General features: G+C 32.0%; 1 protein-coding gene and 1 long non-coding RNA gene across 2 annotated transcripts in view; one reads left to right on the forward strand and one right to left on the reverse strand.

Annotated features, from left to right (window-relative positions):
• Window positions 1-23,312, forward strand: part of dally (division abnormally delayed protein) — a 190,427-nt gene that overhangs the window by 37,945 nt on the left and 129,170 nt on the right. The gene's annotated exons all lie outside the window — the stretch shown is intronic.
• On the reverse strand, window positions 17,094-23,176 carry LOC147813801 (uncharacterized). Its single transcript, XR_015432554.1, has 3 exons — window positions 19,792-23,176; window positions 19,291-19,593; window positions 17,094-19,202 (listed from the first exon to the last, which is right to left on the reverse strand). It is a non-coding gene; the product is annotated as an uncharacterized LOC147813801 (long non-coding RNA).

Genomic DNA, 23,312 nt, shown 5'->3' on the forward strand with positions numbered 1-23,312 from the left:
TATTCGTGTTATGCATTTTAGAATAATCTTTAATTTCGAAGAGTTATATTTCCGGATTATATTGGTCTCTTTCAAAATGCTTTCTGCAAGAGCAGGGGTCTGTCCAGACATTTTGTGAAAGGTCTGGTTTTCGTGAAATTGTGAAAAAATTACTCACATTCTTTCAACCAGGGTCCGCTTTTATGAATTAGTGCAAATAGGGTCTGGTTATTGCAAAAAACTTTTTCAAGGAGTTTTTAAATTGTAAATAGATGCAAGATTATGCTCGGTACCGTAAAATTATAATTACAAAAAAAAATTTAATTTTCAAAAATAAACAGCAATTGCTGCTTCTAAATAAGAGATGCAACATACAAATATTTGGTATTTAGCCTATACTGCTGAACGCTGAATATTCATTTCGGACGAATATAATGCAAGAATCGTCTGCCGAAGACAAAACTTAATTCGTTTGCATCCATCTTTCTTATTTTCTGCCATGGGAAGGGTTTATTCGATTAACAAAGCAATAATGAAAATAAACAAATTTGTGAAGAGTCCGGTTAAATGAAAAATCTTTTTGTGAAGGGTCCGTTTTTAAGTTAAAATATTTTGTGAAGGGTCCGTTTTTATGAAAAGATATTTTGTGAAGGGTCCGTTAACGGACCCAAATTTCTTCTTAACAGACCCCTGAAGAGTGTTTTTTGTAACACTAATTTATTATTTGTCATTTAATTATTAGTCATATAAAACTCATTTATGTTTCCTAATGAAGATTAAAACTGAATTAGAATATTTTAAAAAATTTCCAATCTTTATTTTTGTTCATTTGTTTTACTTAACTTTCAAGTGATATACGACGTTGTCTTCTTTATTGTCCGTTAGTTTTAAGTTTACGTTCACATCGGTGCATTAACTTCTTTTTTTTTAAGCATAACGTTTCCAATTTCTGTTTGCGCTTAGTGTTTCCTACGCCTATTTAGAAGAAAAATAGAATTATCAGTTAAATATTTTTTGAATTGTGTAATAATGATAATTTCTTTTTAAAATTTAATATATGCTGAATTTTTAACAGCATTTTGATATTGTATCGTTAGCGCGGAAAAATAACACTTGACTCAGTCCTATGATTTTCAACTATATTTAAGGACTTTCGAAAATAATACGCGACATTTGAAAAAAAATCTCATTTGCCTAGGTAGGTTTAAGTATAAGGTATGATTTTTCAATGGAATTTTTTTTAATTTTTTACTTTTCTGGTACACATTGGTAAAGCGTTATTCTTATCTAATACACTAAATTAAATTAAATTAAATTACTAATAATCATTACTTAAATTATAATTAACTACTCAAACTACTAATAGGTGCAACGCACCTATTTCTCTCTCTCACTTTTTTTTTTTTTTTTTTTTTGTATGAGCCATTTTTTTTTATGATAGAATTCCAAGAGAAAAGAATTCCAAGCTGTTCAATTTCCAAATGTTAAAGATGAAATAAAATTTAACTAGCTTTTTTATGAACTTAGTCATCTTTAAAGATGAAAATTGTATATCACTATTTTACCTCGGTGTAAAAACAAATTAATAATTTGAGTTTTCATTATTAGTCGATTTGAAATTTAGTCATTGTATCAGCTTTTGTTAACTTCGTATGAACTTAATTGTCGAAAAAAACAAAGTTATATTTTTTAATTTATGATGACAGTCATATTTTGCAGTTTATGACAGTTATATTTTACAGTTTTTGATGACAGACACATTAGCGACGCCCTTCATCGCTACTATGCTTGTCATTGTTACTAATTCATAATATCATCTTTAATCATTTGCAGATGGGACACCGGTCTCCCTTTTATAATTTTTTTTTCTTGACGCTCTAATTACAAGTCAAAATATATTTTGGTATTTTTTCAATTTTAACAAACTCTTTAATAGTTACTAAATAACTATGTTAGATTATTGAAATTATATTTGTGCAAAAAAAAAAAAAAAAAAGTCAATGATGACTAAAAAATTCAATTGTATTCAAAAATTTCAAATGATGAATAACTGTTTTCGCTTAGATTTAAATAACTGCAAATAAGTGCACATTTGAAAAAAATATTGTTTGGAAGTGATGAAAAAGACACGGTTGTTTCTTGTCGTAATTCAAAACTAAAAATTATTAAAATGCTAAATATAATATTTTTCACTTATTTTAATCTAAATTAATGCAAAATGAAATTATGAAAATTATATGAAAAAATTCCGCATCAAAGGGTTAAGATGAAAAATGTATTTCTCTGTTTTACCGAAACGTTAAAATGAATTAAATTTTTTTTGTTTTCTTTATTAATTTTTATATTTATTTATTTTATCGGCTTTTGTAAAGTCTCAAATTGTCAAAAAAAAAGAAGGGGGGGATACTGCTTGAATATAATTTGCGGTTGACGCAACAAAAAAAAGTCACATTTTATAGTTCATAAATTTCAAGACGTGACGCATTTAAAACAATTACCATATTTTACAGTTTATGAATTTTAATCATTATGAATCAGTAATCAATGACAGACATATTAGCTTCACCCCTTGCAGAGAAGGGGCGAAGCTTGTTATCAGCCCCTAATTTTAATGAAATCGAAAAGGGGGGTGGTGGAATCTCTTCGAAATTTCCGCTTCCAATTGAGATTTAATTTAATGAAATTAGAGCCTTTTACACGGTCTTTTGCTTTGAACACCAAATGTAATCTCGGTCATTGAACGACGCCCTCCCCCTTCCCTCCAAAGGAAGATTACCCCCTTAAAAACTCTTGCTCTCCCCCTTCGCAGTTACTCAGCGCTATGCAAATCGGATTAATACCCTGAAACAAGTAAGGGGCGTGGGGTAATTTTCCTTCGCGTGCCCCGCTTCAATTGGGGGTAGAGTGTCTCCAGGGGCTGACTGCCAAGCAGCGGGCTTAATTAAAGCTGCCCGGTGGGCAGTCATCCGTCGAACTGACCCGCCTAGAAAGAGGCTGGTATAGATTGCTTTTCCTGTGTTAGTACTTGCATTTAAAATGATTGTTGTCTTTGTTCTTGCCCTGGGTATAATTGTTTAAGTTGTTTGTCTATCTTCAGTGTTTATTAAAATAAAAATGAAGTTTTAAATTTATTAACACTTGAAAATTAATTTTTATTGTCGGTGTCAAATGGCTCAGTTAGATTTAAATTATTTTGCAAAGTTCTAATATTATTTTGTTGTTGATATTTTTAATCAATTACTTACCAGAACCTCTCATCGTTTCTGAACTTTAAAAATATTAGTTATAATTGCTTGCTTATTATTTTGAATTTAATTTTTGCTAAAAGTTATAGATCACAAAGGCGTAATGTCAATACCGTATTCTCCAGCCGCGGTGTCTCAAGGGATAAAGCGCTCTGCTCTCAGTCCGCATCGGCCACAGTGCGGACGTAAAATATCCTCAGTGATAGACGGATCATGAATTAGAATCTCCTTGCCGTCGAGCTAACCGTGGGAGGTTTTCTTTTCTGTGTTACGTAAATGTGGGTAGTTCCGTCAAAACGTCCTACATGAAGGCCAGTTCCTCCTTATGCTTGATCCAAGAGTTCCCTTGTCTTCTGAGTTGAGTTCAAAATTACAAGGTTACATTGCTGAACATTGAATGTCGTAAACTCAAGATTGAGACAGCTGTTTAACGTTGGTTATAAAATAAAATGAAAATACGGTACTCGCGTACTAGTAAGTATACGCGTACTCTTTAGTTGGTATACTCTCGGAGTACACATACCGAAGAGCTCTTCTTTATCATTTTGCAAGTACTGAAGGAGTTAGCCTGCTGCTCGTGTAAATTCTTCACTTCATTCACTCAAAAAACAAACTAACTTTTTTCCCCATATAGCTTACTTATTATAACTATTATTATAATTTCATTGCTGCGAAACGAAGCTACTTTTTTCCTTCTGTTATTTTTTTTTTATTTGAACTGCTAAAATTTAGTTAATATATGATATTCCATTTAAAAAACATATTTAATTTTCACTTAAATTTTTCTCTAGTTCGTAACTTAAGCTCAAGCGCTAGTTGCTATAAAATTGTGGCGATAATCTTTCGACAACAACAACCAAACGACTGGTTTTAAGAGCCGGAAGTATCAATTATCTTAATTAATTTTTTAGCAACATCCAGCAAGCTTATGAAGTCTGCTGTAAATTTTTTATGGGCATTTTATTTGGATTTTCTAGTCATCGCAATTGAATAGAACAATCTTATTCTTCTAAGCAGGATACAGTGCGAGTGATGATTAGTCTAACTTACAGAACATTTGATATCTAAACATGGTATTTGTTGATGATTTATAAGTGAGATACGTGTGGCTCGAATTGTTATTTTTATTGATATGTGTTGTTTTATTTGCCTTAGTTTTATATAAAGATTAATTAGTGGATAAAACTGTTCCCGTGGATGTGCAATGTAAGTGCGCAGTAGGTTAAGTGGTGAATGGTGGGTTTCCAACTTGCATGAGGCCGGGGGCCGCAATTAAAAACACCAGTCAAATGGCGGGCCGCAACTTTATCCAAATTTTACATATGACTCTTTTATGTTTGAAGGAACATTAAATATTACTGTCTGATTTTTATCAAGTTGTACAAAACAAAAATATTGAACTACAAATTAAAATAAGAAGTAGATTTTTACCTGAGAAAGAAATTTTTTAAACTGTAGGTATGTTAAATTTCACAGAAACGAAGGAATTAGGTTTTTTTTTAAACGAAGAAAAATACTTTAAACTCTTATAGATTTTTTACGAAAATTGTCCGTAAAAAATGACAACTAATATTTCGGTTTGAAAAGGCTTGGCGGGCCACCAGTTAGTAACCATCGTTATAGAACCTGCGGTGCGGGGGAAGTACAGGCAGGTGGACGAAAATTAGGCTACTTCAATAAAAAAATATTTCTTATGAGCTTGGTATACCAACTAGAATATTGTGGTAAATTCGCATTTAATTAAATTTAAAAATTTATTGTTTATTGAAGCTTTAGTTACTAATAACTGCAACACATTAAATCGAAACAATCTAAATAGGTTTCATATAAGAGTTTAAAAAACTGTAGTTAAAATGAATTCATTTAAAAGTTACGTTTGTGAAAAAATAATTGCATAAATTATATTTGAATAATAATATTTGGGTCTAAAATTTTAATGTTCTCCCCCTAAACGATAAATGTTTAGAAAGTTTTTAGAAAATGGTTCGCACTCTGAATTGTTATATTTTATTTTATTTTATTATTATATTTATTTTTGATGTTATTTATTGTTCATTTATTTAATTAGGTCCATTTTTGTAAAGACGTTGTTCCAAAAGTACTTTACTTTGTCACGGTTTTATTTACGACGACAGGTAAAAGCTTACCTGTCACCAAAACATATTACATCCGCTATTACGTAACACTGACCACTTTGGACAGAGTTAACTCAACTCTAACGGATATAGACAAGACATTCGAAAGAATAATGACGGCTTATCATTATGCCTCACCTGACTCCTTTGTTTTCTTAATGTCTTTCTTATCTTTCCTGCTGCGGAAGATTTTCATCTTTCATATCCGAACCCTCGAAACTTGGCACTCCAGAATTTGTCTTTCAGGAACGCGTGCGTCGGATGACAAGACGTCAAACTCGAGTTTTCTTGGCGAAGATAAAGGGTTTGGCGGTTAGTTATCCCGATCGAATGGGTGTTTGTTCTTATCACTACCATTATACATCTTTTTTTTCTTCTTAGTCTAAGATCATCAGATGAAAGTGTGGTATCGCGTGCTACCTGCAGTTGTTTGCTAAGGAGGTTTCACGTTTCGGTGCCTTTGATTAGGAGATAGGGCTCTTTTTTGGCGAAGGTCAGATGGCTCTATTTGATTGCCGGTCTAGTGGGTGTTTGACGAAAGGGAAAGGATTTAGTGTATTGATAACCTATCGAATTAGCCGATTTTGATAGCTTCATTTGGAAGAGAAAGGGTTCTTCGTTAGAACTTTGGGTTAAGTTTTATTTACAAATCAAATGTTTTTTTATTATTGCATAAGATTGAAATTCCGGTGGAAACTCCAATTGACTTTCCCAATATTGCGTTTTTTTGTAGATTTTGAATTGTTTATTGATAAAAGATGGAGTTTTTATCATTTAAATATTTCTGGTTGATTGTTCATATAAAGGGAATAGTTGCTTACCGTCGCTTATCTTTCAAGTTTTAATAAACAACATCTATAAAAGGAGTTAACGATTAAAATGCAAACTCTGTAGTTTATTAATTTGCGTTATAGCCACATACTTTTCTAATTATTTGACTTTAAAGAATTATCTGGTGAAACTTGTTTGAATAAATAAACGAGCTTTCTTTTTTTTTAAATTTATAATTATATGTTAAAAAATAACCGAAAAGAAAATATTCACTTCATTTAAAGTATCAGATTTTTTTATGTCCGTTTAAGACAATTATTATAGCTATTAATAGTAGTCTTAAAATATTTTATTTTATATTATAACCGTCGTTGAACAGCCGACCCAATTTTGGGTTTACGACTACTAATGTTCAACTCCGTAGCCTTTTAACTTTGAACCTAATCCAGAAGACAAGGGAATTCCTGGATCGAGTATTGGGAGAAATTAGCCTTCGTGGAGGACTTTTTGATTGAGCTAACCCGCATTTGCGTTACATGGAGAGGAAGACACCTCCCACGGTTAGCCTGACGGCAAGGGGATTCTAGCCCATGATCCGTCTACCATTGAGGATATTTCACGTCAGCACTGTGGCGGAATTCGTATCGACTGGGATTCGAACCCGGTTCGCCTCATTGGAAGGCGAACGCTCTATCCCCTGAGCCATCGCGGCCCAGTCTTAAAATATTGACAAATCAGAATGGGCGAGATCATTAAAATATTGACAGATCAGAATGGGCGAGATCATTAAACAATGTTGCTTTTTCATTATCATTTTTTTAAGGAAAAACCATTAGTTTAATTGTCACACCTAAAAAAAACAATGAAGTATTTTTGATTAATTGTTGCCCATCATACTCTAAATCTTTACTCGTGTTACTAATTTGAACCTTCGTTTGAAATTTTCCTCTCGGTACTTCGCCTATAAACTTCCAACTTTTCTCTTTGAGGTTTCTCTGATGCCTCTCGTAAACACAAATTAAATCCACGAACTAAATCCTAACTTTTCCGATAGAAGTCGTTCGGTGCACTCCAATTTCTAAAAAAAAATTTTTTTTTCTTCTTCTTTCGCTTTGCCGAAAACTCGCGTCCTCTGTCTAATACTTTCCACGGAATCCTATCGAAAACTTTTCCAAGAAATTTACGATGAGCCCAACTTCATAAATTATTCTCCATCCTTCTGTCTTTCCAGAGGGAGTTATAAAAAGCTACAACATCGCTTGTGTATCTACGCCCGCCTGGATTTGTTGAGACCCCTGGTTGATGTTGTTTTCCCTCCTTCGAAAGGGGGGGGGGGAATACAAAATATTTATCCATTTCTTCCGATTCTTCAAATGTATAAGGCGGTCTCCTCTCCCCATTTTTTGTAACTACCCTCCCCCCACCGCCATTTCGTGTATATGCTATAAATGATAGAACAATAACAACTGTTAGCCATTTTAAAGCTTTTTTTCATTTGTTATAACAGTGCTCCCATCTGCGTTGTGTCATTCTATTCCAACGTCTGGTTTGGCGGCAATGCGGCTTGAGTCGTCAATGGAATCAATACGAGTAAACCATGCCATGAATGTTCTCAAAAGACTTTAAAAGTGACGTATACCTAATTTTGGAACAAATATTTACTTCAGCAACGTTATTAACTTTACTTCTTCGCTTTAATTGACTGTGACACAGTCGTAAAATATAATTTGCATTCCAATGAATTTTGGGATGTATTTGTTGAAACGTTTCTCTTACGTTGCCTCTGGTTCCAAATCGATACTTCCGCAAGGCGAGTGAGCAATTTCATTTCATTATGAGTACTGTAACTTTGTGAAGGTAATTATACATATTGTTTGAGTATTTAAGTTGAAAAATTTATAAGAAGGGAGAATTAGCATTTAATTAACTACGTGGCTTGAGTTTTGAATTCTTTGCATAATTGCGAGAGTGTATCTATTTATTATTTGTGGAATTGAGAATTAAATTATGAAACTTTATAAGATTGCATCAATTGTTTGATAAATTGAGTGGTATGAGTATTAATTGTTAAACTTACAAAAGCCTTTCCATTTATTATTTGATGGAGAAATTAGTAAAGTGAGTATTGAATTCAGAAACTTTACATTAGTATATACATTTATCGTTTCATGAAATAAGTGATGGAATTACAGAATTCTATAATTTTACAAAAGTAGTTTAATTTACTGTTTAATGACATTAGTGGTGCGAGTGTAGAGTTAGGTAGCTTTAATTTAAACTGTTTCATTCTACATTCATTTTAATAATCAGGGGTCTGTCCAAGCCAAATTTACTACCGTTTAGCGGTACCTTCTCAAATTGAACTTTTGGAAAAACAGTACAATAATTTCACAAAATGGTTTTTCTTAAAATTTTATTTTTGTGTCTCGTAAGAAACATAAATCCATATTTTTACCATATTTTTGTGTTCCTTTTTTAATGTAATTTTTAATTTTCACAAATTATGTCTAAATTTTCACAAAATAGGTACCCTTCAGAAAAACCTAGACAGACCCCTGACAATGTTTTTTTATTTTATTAATCAGTATTGGTAATTTCCTGTCCGTTTATTTAGTTTTTTTTTTTTTAAATCATTTTTGGAATAAGAACATAAAAATGAAACTTCCATCTATAAGTGGTTGTTCTTACAAATTTTAGATTACATTTTAATTCGCATCTTGATTAACAAATTACAGTGTGGTATGTGGCCTGGTAAACCGCTTTCTCTACCACCTGTGTCCTTGCGCCTTACACCATTTTCTCTCCAACAAACTGATGCTAGGGATCAGATCCCTTTCCATTTTCATTCTCTTCACACTCCCTCACTGTCTGCTAGAATCCCCTCATCTTGAGCTTCCCCTGCTCCGGAACGATGCCTCCTACTTTAGAAATAGCTTTCTTCTATGTTCTCATCTTTCTTTCTCATTCCAGTCGTCGTCCCCCGATTGTTGAAGATCCCCTGATAAGTAGATCCTCCTACAGATAGGATCCTGAAATTTCATTTTGAATGCTTTCGGGATGCTAACGAATACAGTAAAGCATTTCTCTAAATTTCATTCGTATTGAGATATAGTTGTCGTGTCTCAGGAATATGATATTGAGTTTTAGTACAAGTCGATATACGGGAAGTGCATAATTAGCTTAGGATTTCTTCACTGGAGGATTTATCTTTCGGAGGTATATTGCGATGAAATATTGTTTACAGTTTCAAGGTTGTTTTTCTAAAGCTCTCTAGTCATATGAAATAATGCTTTTTTTAGCGAATAAAATGCTATTTTTATGGCTGTTGTGGTTTAGGAACAGTTGTGGCGTAACTACCACTACGATTATTAAATATCAATTCACTAGTATATAAGACACGCTAACTTGATCCAATCTTGAGGTATCTTTTGATAGATGAAGGTTGGCATTGTCTAATGGTCTTTCGCCCACGTTGGTGACTTGCGGACGTGATATGATCACGCCTACTTCGATGGATGGTCCACATTGAATAGTTGACTTGCTACTTGTGACTGCGTCATCCTCCTCACGCTGTTGCTTCTCAGTCTCATTTACACACAACTGGTTTCTGCACACACTCGACTGCTAATAGCAACACAGGAGTGACCACACATAACTATGAACTTAATATAGCTCTCATGGCTAAAACTCAAAACCTGGTGACCTTAATCTAGCTCTCCCGGTCATTGCTGACATGTATCCAATTAAATCTGATCCAAAAATTGATTCAGCATGATGATAATGTGAGTCTTAATTGTTTTTACGTTAACTCGCCCAGCACAACCATTAAAATCACACGGTTAATCCTAATCACGCGTTCTGCTTCTGGAGTTGCAAGTACCAATTATTAGCCTTAAAATAATTTAATAGCTGTAAAAATATTTCAGCTATTACTTTTTGGCTATTTTTCCCAATATGTAATGGAAGGTCTTTGCTACAAGAGTAAATTTTATTAGCATTCAGTGTTATTACATAAAAATTGAAGTCTTTTTAGTGCATCGTAATTTCGATCGATGGTTAATGCATCTTCACACCATTGCGTTTTGTGGGTGACAGGAACAGGAAGGGGGGTTTCCTTCCTCTCCTTTACTCTTCTAAATTTCATTAGATCAAAATCACGCTAAGGGAAAAATTTTCTGATGAGTAAGAGGTAAGAAACTGATTTCATATGCTGTGAGCACGCTAAGGCATCGCATCATCTTTAAATTCTCCTCTCTTCTGGAGTTAGATTTTCTTTCCCTGTAATAATAGGGAGAAAGAAAAATTTCTTAATTTCATTCTTTTGATCCTTCCCCTTCTCGTTTCCTTTTCTTTTTTCTTAAAGGGGGATGTAAGGTGGTTTCACATTTCATGCAAATTGATATGCCGGTTATAAAAAGGAGAAAAGGCAATTCATTTATCTGTTTAAAAAATTTTGCATGAGTTTTGTGATGAAAAAAGTAGCTTTGTGTTAGGTTTTAATGATCTATTTTGTGTTAAATTTCAGAGCGTTTCATTCCGTTTTTGTATTTACTTTTTTTACTGTTAAGCATTATTATATTTAAATATATTTGAGTTATGTATCAGCCCAATGTGTAAAGAAAAAGAAATTCTTTCTTTTTTAACACTGTAATATCAGTTATTATGTTTGATCTCAATATTTTTTAGGTTGTTAATAACTCCATTCCTCTAATGTATTTGATTATTTTTCGCCTTTTAAAAAACGGGTATTCACTTTGAAATACACAACATAAGATTTTAGTTATTAATATTAAATATTGCCCGAAATGATAAAAAAAAATTTTCAGCTAAAAACCTAATATTGGCTATCCATTGCATATTTTGCACTTTTTCGAACCAAAAATAAATAAATTATTTTTACCGTAATTCTAACATCCCAAAGAAATGCCGCTTTTATCATATTTATAATTTGAAAAAGTTTTAAATCATCACAAAACATACGTAGCTTTTTTTTCCCACTTTTCTTTTTAACATCGGAAAAACGAAAAATCAGAATACAAAGTATAGAAAGTTTTATCAATTTTATTTAACATCAAAAATAATAAAAAGAAAGAAGTAGCATAAATTTTAGTAAATCACAAAATATTGGTAGTTTTTTTTTTCCATTCTATTTATTTATTTATTTTTTGTTTTCTGTTTTAATTTTAACACTGGAAAATCGAGAGACGAAAATGTGTACTTGTCCATTACACAATATATGTAATTTTTCGATTTTTCTTTTACCATTCTAAAACACGAAAAGAAAAGTTATATTTTGGTTTATCCTAGAATATATTCTGTTTTTTCCCCCCTTCAAAAAAAAAAAAAAAAAAAAAAAACATTGGAAAGCCAGGCAAAAAAACGCATAAATTAGTCAATTCCTTGGAAAATTGCAGAACAAACAAGTATTTCCCTCATTTTCAACAATAACATTAAACATTACAATTGATGTATAGACCAGAAATTATGCATGTTTCTCTCTCCTGTATTGTACCGCTGTATTAATCTTGGAATTAAATGCCGATTATTTCTCGGAATGAATCGATTTATCTCAATGAAAGCGGTGAATTAAAAGCTATTTATTTTCAACCCCACTATCAGTATGAGAACATTATTTCTGTGTGGCGGATATCAAGGAGGATACTTCCAGCATTTATCTTTTCAATAGTCCAATCTGCTGTGATAAAAATGTCGCCAAGTTAATCTTTATTTTAGTTTTTGGAGACGAGTCCATTTTGCGACCGGAATATCAATTGTTGGTCTTTCTTTTTTTTTATTGGCTTGCGCATCAGTCAGTCTGTTAATGATAAAGCTATGTTTGTCATTTTGGCCGTTTTCACTGGGAAAGGAAGAAAAAAAATGAATTAGTGATTAATGGGCTTGCTTAATGGCCAATCGTTGTTTGGCTTGTTAGCGTGTTGACAAGTGCAAAAATAACAAGTTGTTGGTTAGTGTCAGCTCTTAATGCGCTTTTTGCGCATTGATATGTTATCTTTTGGAAAGGATATGTGAAGAGAATATTTTGTGAAATCTCTGTCTTCATCTATAGTTATGTCATTTTATATGGAGTCGTTTCGTTTTAAAACATAAAAAAAAAAAAAAAAAAAAAAGAGTCATTGGTATTTGCTAAAGAGAGGTACTTTTTTCCTTGCATATAATATATATAAATTGTTAATAAAATTAAAAAATACCAACTGTTGTTGAAGTATTGTCTAGGTCTACAGTAATTACTTTAAATTACGTATTTAATGTGTCTAAATTATAGGATCTTATTTAAAGTAAAATAAACTCAGTAACATTTTAGTGTCCTTTTATTGCTTAGTTACCATTAAAAATTTTATAAATTTTTACATTGAAAAACAATTATTTTTTTTATATTTTCTATGTTATAAAAAATTATTAAGTTGGAAACGAATTGTTTTTAAGTTCCCTAGGATTCAAAAAATAATATTCTTCTTTGAAATTTTTAATAATTTGGAAGTTGAACCATGACCATAAAAAACAAGGGAAAAATTTGGTTCTGATTATCCGATTTATCATGTTTAAAAAATCCATTTTGAATACACATTTAATTTTTAAATTAAAGAATTGTAGGAATTAGTAATATATTTCACTGTTTTATATTCTTTTCTCTGTAAGTAAAATTATTTTTTTCTAAAATTAAGCATTTTTTGTTCCCTCTAAACAATAGCTCTGCCATAAAAGTTAAAATAGCACGTAATTGCGTAAAAAAATAAGCTAGGATTATTTTTTTTCTCCCCTGATTGTTGAGTATGATTTATTCATCGTAATTATGAGACATCCGAATAACGCCTATTTGTAAGAAAAACATTCCGTTACACTTAAGTTAACTCAGAGAGACGATGCTGCCTAATTGAAATACTACTGTTTTTAAAATAATGAGTTCAAGCCAAAGAATAATAGCAAAGAGCCCGTGTTAAGTACCATATTGTTGAAAGAAATTACCTTGAAAAGGGGTTTCAAAGTGTCGTAAAAAAGTCAAATTGGCGTAATTGATTAGGGTCCATTACGACCGACACCACTTATTCCCTCCCCCATTCTCGCCAAAAATAACAATGCCTGCATGTTGTAATTTACTCTTCTCGAGAATGTAAACCTTGAGACTATCTCTACCTGAAACATGGAGGAAACGTTGCTTTTAGCGACCAGTTAAATACATAAAAGATTTAACGCTTTCTGATAAGAGTTTCTTGTTTGTAAATTCTTGGAACATGTTGTTTTTATCCCCTTGTATTATTTGTAGTTGTTATGCAAGGTATAAATAGTGTTCCAATTTTTCTAAGTTTCTACAATCTGCTAGAGATACTTTTAAGTTTAGTTAAATTATTGTGTAATTTCGAATTATCTGAATCTTAAATCTAGTTTATACTTTCGAGGCTCTGCTTTGATTTTATTTAGATTAGTTACTCGGTTGCAGAAGCTATGCAATTTGGCAGCGAGTGCTGCAGGGTACTGTAATAATGTGCAGATAATTTTTGACCTAAGAAAAAGTTGATTAACGACAACTTAAATTTACCACCTTAGCCACTTAATTGTAAGCTTGCCAATCGATTTCATGTGCGATATATATACATTTTAAATTCAGTTTGAATTGTAAGTATTTTTTTTCTTTTGGTTAATTTTTATTTCTTCTTGATGATTGCAAACGTAAATTTTGCCTTACTATTTTCAGAGTCAGGGAACCAAACCTACTTATAATTCTAGGTTTTATTTGACATTGGTGACAAACAAAATATTTTTGTTTATAAACGACCACCAATTGTAATTTCTTTGTGCAATATAAACTTTAAATTCGGCTTAAATTTGAGATTTTTTTCTTTAGATTTTTCTTGTATCTTCTGGATAATTTCAAACAAATTTTGCTTTCCTTATTCTTAATTACATCGAACTAAACCTACTTGTAATTCTAAGTTTTATTTGGCATCACGGGTGCCACAGTCCAATTTTGAATTATGAGAATGATCCTGCAGAGTATCGATAAAAATGTCAGATGGTTGGCTCAAATTTTGTTGTCCTGCATTGGTTCAATATGTCTAAATTTTGGATTTTTGACCATTCATTTCTCTCAGATTAGTAGCTTTGTTGGATTAGTTGTGCTTTTATCCAACATTAGTGCATTGTACTATTAGTAAGTGGACTAGTTATTTTGTTTTAAAAATCGTGATCATATATCAGGGCTGTCCAACTGGCAGCCCCCGCCAACACATATTGTGTGGCCTGCCAACTTCTTATTCAGGCTGATCGGTCTCTGTTTTCCCATTAAAATGTATGCAAATTGTTTTATAATCCTTCTGTTCCATTGTTTTATAATTAATAATTTAACTATTAATTGTTATTGTATAAGAGGTAAGAGGTTATTGTTCAACTTTTTCAAACTGCGGTCCGCCAGGTGATTAGTGACCGGAATTCTGGTTCGTGGGCACTTTGCAGTTGGACAGTCCTGCCATATATTATTATAACCCACCTCTGTGTTGCTGCTTCACACTTGCCCCGAATCGTATAATTTTAACTGCTTTAACTCAGTTTTGCAATTTATTGTTCGCATTGAAAATCTTTAGTTTTAGTTTTGGTTCTCTTAACCGTGGTGGCATTTCAGCCTTTAAATCACTCGATCAATTTAAAGTTTGAAATGCCACCGAGGTTAAGAGAACCAAAACTAAAATAACAGAACTCGTTCGTTTACAAGATTCATTTCGAATAATAAACTACAATACTGAGATAAAAGGATTCGGCGCAAGTGTGATGAAGCATCACTACCTCATAATGGTGAAAACTGGATTTGTCAGTTTTTATTAGTTTATTGTATATATATATTTCACGTTAAGGAATTTTTCACTTATATATTTAAGTCGTCCGTAATGTAATTTTTCATTTCATAAAAATCGTATTGACTGGATCCTCTGCAGCGCTTTCAATGTTTGGTAAAATAAATTACTAAATACATTTCACTCTGGCTGGAGGGGCCTTTTTTCAACCTTCCATTCTTTAAACTTCCTCCCTGGTAATAACTTGGCTGTGCAATTTTTCTAATCTCTAACTCTTGAAGGATTCCATTTTTCATCTCTTGACGCCACTCATCAAGGCAAGTAAGAAATGCCGAAAGACCATCTTTGCCGAAGAAGGATATAAGTAAGCAGGTACAAAGGCAGTTTTGGAATCTTTTCATTCCATCCACCCCCGATTGTGTGATTTATACTCCACTTTCCAACCCATGTCTAGCTACTGCAGAAGCAAGGCTGTGAATAATTAATTTTATCCTCCCGAACTTCCATATAAATATATCAGCCACACAGCTATTTCTTCGACTTTTTTTTTATATTTTTTATTCCATTTTCTTTTTCTTTTTGGAAGGGATTGGATGGAAGGGGAAAAAATTGCATTGAACATCAACGCATGCAGTTTTTCTTAAATCTTGTATAGACCATCATTTATTTTCCGTTCCTTTTTTATTTCTTTTTTTAATGCATTTCGCAATTTTAGTCTTTCTCGTTTTTTCCACATGGATTTATCACCTACTATGTGGTTAATTAAATGTTAATAGTAGTTTAAAATATGTTTTTAAATTTGGAGAATCCAGTTTCCTAATTTTTTTTTTGTCTAATATTTTAGAATAGTTAAAATCAATTAATAACATTTAAGTGTCAGAAATATATGAGCCTTTCATCGAATCAATCGATTAGCTCCACTAAATTTAAATGTCAAAGCACTTGGTACGGTCATAGCTTAATTACATTGATTATAACTATATCAAATAATAAGGATGGACAACTCTAAACGACACAATTTTTTATATTCTATTAGGAAATTTTTTAAAAAAATTATGTATATAATAAATGCACCGTATTTTTCCACATTTTGTTGTATGGGCTGCATCAATTTTTGCAGTGAAAAGCACATCTATTTACTATCGTGGCAATGAGTTAATACTGTCAGTATTCTGTTGATATTATATACTTCGCTAATTTTAATCTTTTGTGAATAGTTTTATGAATATGATATCGTATTTTTATATGCATTTTGCTATTTTTTGCTATAAAGAGAACTTATATTATTATATGAGTCATGAAAAATCTGCCGATCCATCAAAAACTCACGTATGATCATGATCCTTTCTTTGTCCTTTAAATCCTTTGTTCTCTAAGTCTATTTGGCACGTGTCCGTTACTGTTCCCTGACTCTTTCTTTGCCCCTAGCGATTATCTTTATTATTATTATTTTTTTAAAAAATTCAATTCCCCCCTTTAAAAAAACGGTATCAAGCAAACGTGGGAATACAGTATTCAAAGGGTTGCAAACCCAACTATTTGTTTTTCTATCTTTTCGCGTTATTATATAGGCAGTCGTTGACGTTTACAGTTTCGTTATCGATTAACAGTATCTCTGTAGACCCGTGCTTTTTTTTTTTTTTTAAGAGAGGTAAATTTATGGCGCAATTGTGTATCAGTTTTCCCAATGCGTCATATAGTGCTTTAAAAAATAAATAAAAAAATATAAAAGTTCAGATGAAGAGCATTGTATGTTAAAACGTCGAGTAAGAACCATCTGTTTGGAATGCGTATGGAAATTTTCTTGACATGTTGTGATTTTAATAATACGTCCTTCTCCTTTACGTCGAATATCTTAAATTACCTATTCTTTGGCGTTTTTTCTTTTATTCTAAATATAGTACTGAAACAATGGTTTTTCGCCACCTATTTCTTTTTTAAATTTTAATTTTACTGTATTTGTGTCAAAAGGTTACGGATTTTATTTCTATTAAAGGTTGCATCTTACAAAGGAAATGAGAATTCTTCCATATATTTCTGTAAATGTATTATTTTAATTTGTAAAGTTCCTGTGTAATTATAAAAGTAATTTTATATGGAATTTCTGAGGTAGACTAGTAATTTAGGAGAAACTTAATTAAATCTTTTCTCCACCCCCCTCTCTCTACAGAAACCTTACATTATAACGTTACCAGTTCTTCCAGTATCTAATAATACCTGTTCTTTTGTCCCATTTCTTTTACCAAAAATTAATTTTCTGATAGGAGTTTTAATAGTGATTGTTAAAAGCAGCTTTTATCTTAGAGATTAAACGACGCTTGTTTTTTTAATAGAAATACTTAAATTTAGTGAAAATACAATTTATTAAAATTTTGATTCTTACTGATATCAAAAATTATTACTGTTAGATAAATTACGTTTATAATTCCTTTGCTGCACCAGGAAAGTTATAGTTTTCCTATATTATCAAGTAGTTTTGATGTTTTTAAACGGATAAAGCTAAACAATAATTTTGATGAATGAATTACGATTTGATCTGACAAGTTCAAAGATTTGTTTTGTAAATCAGTCAAACACATTTGAAAATAATTATAAATGTATCTATTACTATTTTTTTCTTATTATTTCTGAACTTGATACATATTTATTGTTCTGTCGTGTCGTTTGTAGTTAAAGATTGATGTTAAAATGTTGAGATACCACTTTGCTTTTTGGTTATATGCCAAATTATTTGGTTTACTTGGCGTTAAATACCATCAAAGCATAGCATACAATTCATCAAATAATATAGTGTTATAAAACTTTCTGTGTTGGCGCTGTTTACGTTAAATGAATTCTTTTTCTTCCTTTGACAAATGTGTAGCATGCTTATAATTTATTGCTAACACCAGATGAACGGTTTCGTTAAAAAAATAGTTGATGCTCTGCATCTAAAATGGTTTCGTAAAAAAAGTTGACGCTCTTCTGTATCTGATTTTTAGCTATATTCCGCTATTAAATGCTTTTAAAAATAAAGTTTCCATCGATGGATAACGTTGTTGACTATTCATTTGATATTCTTTCTAACGAACAAAAATATGTGGTTTGATGTTTTTTTAAATTTTTTTTAATTATTTTTTTATTAAGGATAATCAGGCGGTAGCGCGTTGGAAAGAACTTCAAAATTATCAAAAATGACCTCATCTATTTTTACGGTTATTTCAAAAATTGCAATTTATAGTCTATAAATTCCGAAAATTTTTTGCGAATTGATTTAAAAAATAAATGGTATAAAGGTGGGGCAAAGCTGTCGATTTTAACACTCATAAAGTCCTTTCTAAGTATTCTTGTTTAACTCTCTTAGTTTCGAATTTAAACTCTCTTTACCATCTTACATCAGCACATCCCTTGGGCTGCATACTTTTGAAAATAATTAGAGTTACGAAAAATGGAGATTCTCTTAGCCTGAAGCACTTAATCTGGCCAATTACTTTTGCACACCATCCTTCCAAAGTCTCTGATGATACGATGCTGCTGAAAATCGCATTTCTGCCAACTTTACCTTCGTGGTAATAATTATAATGACGAGAGGAATCTGTTGGGAATTAGGAAGGGCGATGTGATTGCGTTTAATGAATGAATCATTTCAGACACATCATCGGGTTTTGCAGGCGCGCACGTGTTGACTGAATTAAAGAACCTAATATTTTTTTAATGGGGGATACAAAAATAAGTGGCTGTAGTTGCTGGGCGTCTTAATAGTTTTCTTTTTATGCCGTTGTGTTGGATGAATTCATTGATTATATATTGTAAGCTATTTAATTAGATGTGTCAGAATGCTATCACATGATAAGGAATACTCACGAATTGTTTCTCGTGAGTATCATTAGGAATAAAGACGCTATTTGTATTAAAATAAAAGCTTTTCAATGGCATTCCTTGACTGTAACTGCCAAACCAACGGTGGAACTGAAGAGGTTGTATTTTTGTTTTTTTTTTTTATTTATTTTAGTCACTGAAGCTTTTCTATTGAGTCGTTCGAAAAGCAATTTCGTTTTTTCTTTCATGAAATTGAAAGACGATTTTCTTAAAGTGAATAAATATATTGTCCATTCTTGTGCAATACCTTCTGCCATCTTTCTAGCAATAGCTTGATTTAAGCTTATAAAATTTTTGTTCTTTACTGGTAAAAAACTGATCCAGATGATTTTTGCCGCCCTCATTTAAAGTAGAAGTTTTACCTACCAAAGAATTTAGTAGAAATCGAAACTATGTTGTGAACAATGCAACTCATTTCTCGCCCACCTCCCCAGTGATGATTCGTCTCAAAAATGGATAATTTTCTTGACGTTTCAGAAGTAAATCAAAGAAGTTAACGCAATGGCACAAATTCCTATCCGTAAGAAAACGAGAAACCCATATGCCAATAAATTTAATTTCTCAGCTATCTCACGAGCTTTTATTCTACAGTTTGCATCTATTAACATCTTTACTGTGTCTTCATCAGATTTAAATGGCCTTCCGAAGCATGGTGCATCTTCAACATTAAAATTGCCGGTTCGAAATGTTGCAGACTAGTTTTCGTACTGGCGTTCTGCCAATATATCTTCTTCATACAAATCGGATAATTTCTTTCTTGCTTGAGCGGCATTTTCACTTTCTCAGTAGTCAAAAAGTAAACTATGGGGAGAATGCAGTCTTTCACTTTCCATATTTGAAAGGGCACCTACCAAAAACTACTCCATAGAATCAATAAAACTTTTTCATAAGCAAGCCTTGTTTTATCAGCTGTTAAAATATAAAATTAATTACTTTCGGAACAACCCAGTACTAAATCATACATTGTCTAAAATATTCGAGTGTTTTGAGCTATAATACCGTTAATTTTAATTTGATGCTGAATTGAGAGTATTGTACTTCCAAAATTTGTTTACGCAATACTATGATTCGATTTAGGCAGAAGCATGATTCATTTTAACTCCTTAATCTTATAGCAAATCAGAACGTATTATGCTTCTAAGTTGTACTTATTTATTTAAGAGTGTACGACTTACGTAAGATACATGCATGCGTGGTAGCTTAAAATATCATTCAAAATATAAAGGAATTCCCAGTTGACCATGTGGCAGTGACAGCATAATACAGAAACGAAGTCAATCCCAAGGGTTTGAACCTGACTTCTTTTGAGATAGGTGTTCTATCCTTTATACTTATCAGGCTTGAAGCAGTCTGTCGGAATTTAATTATACTTATTGCGCACTTAAAAACATACATACATATAATTAGCGGTGAAGTTTTGTTTCAGTTGATGAATATCAGCGTTGAAATTTACAAGAAACTCTTGCCTGCTTATTCCCGATTGTAAACAAACTAATTGTGATATATTCTACTTGCCGTTTTTTGACAGTCAAAGCTCGCTAAGTACCAACTTCGGTGTTTTCGAAAGTGAAAATATTTCTCGTATGGTGTAAAAGCGTGAAAGTTTCGTGTAAGATTATAGAATTTTAAGTGTTTAAATTTAAATTACACCCTTTCGTATATGAACGTTCGATTCGATGTTAACCCCGAATAAATTTTTCATCACTCATTTTTTTGAGTTGTTCTACATCATATTTGGAGAGATATTCATCACGGTTTTTACTGTGTAGTGTTCTTGTGTAATTAATGATTTTTTCATTTAAGTATTTTAATGGTTTGATTATTTTTTGCAACTACGTTTTCGATATTTGTTTTGCATAAAGTTACTTCTTACTTTATTCAATTTACTTATCTAAAACCAACAGCTCGTGTGATGTTATTGCAATTTTTTTTTTCTTCAATCGAAATTTATTAGCATTCTAAATAAACACTTTGGCGTTCATGACTGAAAATCTAACGCTAAAATCTCCACAATTAGGCTTGCTGTCCCCATTAACCACTGAAATATTTTTTGAAATAAGTGAAACTTTCCCACAGTACGACGAAGAATGCAGAAGCAAGAAAAGCGTCGACAATTACGGTAATAATCATGCTCCTAAATTTTCAAACACCTCTCACCAAACCAGACCCACCTGTTTTTTTATTATTTTTTTTATTTTTATTTCTATCACAGACTTTTTTCCAGACGGCTAAAATAGAGATCACCGCCTTTTAAGAATGCCAAAAATGTCTCTCAATAACAAAATAAACAGGAAATAGCCGGATGTTGAAGACGATGGAAAGAGAAGAATGGAAGGAAAAAAAAACTGATCGTTTCAACCTTGGGTGTTCAATTAAGCAGCAACTGTCCAGATCAGGCAACCGTTAAAAAAATATGATCTCAGGTATGTAGTCCGTTCGCACATTCTTGCCGCGGCTACTTGCTGTTACCCTCGGTGGCGCCCCCTAGTCGGGGAACACCCCAGGTGTAAAAGGGGACCGGGGCATCATATGATTACCCTTGGGATGCCTCCCTCGCGGTGGTTTTTTACCCACCCATCTATCTTATTCCTTCCCCCCACACGTTTAGAGATGCTATTTGTATTTTTTATATATTTTTTATAAATATAATGCATAAAGATCTGGATTGTAAGGTATGTCTGAAGTATTTGCGGTTCCCTTTCTGATTTTTTTTTCTTCCTTTTCTACTTACTACCTACCGGATATGATTATGAATGAAATTTTTGGAGTAGCGTAGCGTGCCTAAACAAGAAATGAAACAGGGCACATCACTGCATTAATTCTACCAAAGAAAAGTGCGTTTTTTTTAAAATTATTTTTTTTAAAAAAAATCTAAAATCTCTTGTGTGCATTTAATGAGTAACATTGTGTAAATTTTTTAAATTTTTTTTGTATAGTTCGTAGTTTATATACAACACCGTTTTGCCTTTGAAAAATTAGCATAAAAGAAAATTCATGTATATATAAAATGAAGGAAAGAGTATGTCTTCTTTTGTCAATTAGCACGAGTAAAATTTGTATAAGCTCTTTAGTTCTATCTTAGCTCTTACGTTTGATTATCCTCTTCCCTGGGGAACTGAACAGGGATTTGAGTTCCCTGTGAGAAGTTTCCTTGAATGCTGAAGCTTTCATTTAGCTCTTATTCTAATATTATAGTTGATTTCTTAAAAAAAGTGTCCAACAAAGGCTTCAGAGCAATATTAAAGCATTGCGGTGATCAATGTTCATTTTTGTAAATCCTGCTTAACATCCATTTGACGATGATCATCCATTAGCTGAAGTTTTTATTACAGTACCCTGTCATGATTCTTTAATGTCATGATACCCAATTGTGGCTCCCAATTTCTCCAACTCCTGCACTGCATAGTAGCATGTCCAAAACAGACTTTTTTTAGCCAATTGTACCCAACTCACTCCACATAATTGTTCCAAAAGTAGATGTTTGTCTCTGAATTACAATAGACTTAAATTTTTTGTCACAAAAGTGAATGAACTGGTAATTTCAGATCGTGCTATTGCTTAAATTATTAGGGGAATCTCCCTAATGGGTCGCCCACACGTAAAAAATTTATTTAATTTGCGAATTATAAATTCCAAGTAAGCCTATTGTTGCAAACGACTTCTTAAGCATATATTTCCTCCAAACTTTCAATTGCGGAAAACTTCGATTTAAAATTTTAATGAAATTCGCTTCTAATCACATTGCTGAAATCTTCATATTAACATGTTTTTTGAACGAACGGTGTTTTAATGGATTACAATTGAAGTTCATTTTACTATTTCAGTGTTTTGATTTCGTTATTCCTTACAAATTCTCTTGATATTAATAATTAATTTTACTGTTGTCAAAAGTGATACATAATCACCGCCCTTGATGTATATAATTTCAGAATTCGTTGCAAAAAACTAAGTAGAAAAATATACTCATTAGAGACCGCTAATTAAAATTTAAATTAATTTATTTTTTTATTAAATATTTTTTGCGAAGGAATTTAAATTTTTAAAACATAGAGTAATCATTAAAAAATATATATATAATAAAAATTAGGGGGTAGTCATTAAAGAGCACTCGCAAAAGCTTAAGATGCTTATAACGAAGGAAAACTTCCATAACTTTGCTTTTCATTTCCTCTCAGTCTTTTCCAGCAAACCTGTAACTAAGTTAGAGCACACGCCGGAATTTAACAACTTTTAACGCAATGAAAATTACATTACTTGCATGAAGTTCTACAAGCTACGATGATTAAAAAAAAAACAAAAAAGCACCCTATATTTTTCTGCACGTGCCGATTACACTTTTAACAGCTTCCAAAACTTTTCCAAGTCCATAAAAATGTTTGCCCTGTTCCCCTACTTAAGAACACCCTAATAAGTACTTACAGTTTTTAATGAGTTTAGAAGAGAATTTTTACTGTAATTTGGGCGAAAAAATGCCGAAACTTTTCCATTGTCATTTCACGGGAGGAAGAATTTTGAGACTT

The sequence above is a fragment of the Parasteatoda tepidariorum genome, chromosome 3 (assembly GCF_982258835.1).
Source record: "Parasteatoda tepidariorum strain Cologne lab strain chromosome 3, Ptep-v5.0, whole genome shotgun sequence".
NCBI lineage: Eukaryota > Metazoa > Arthropoda > Arachnida > Araneae > Theridiidae > Parasteatoda > Parasteatoda tepidariorum.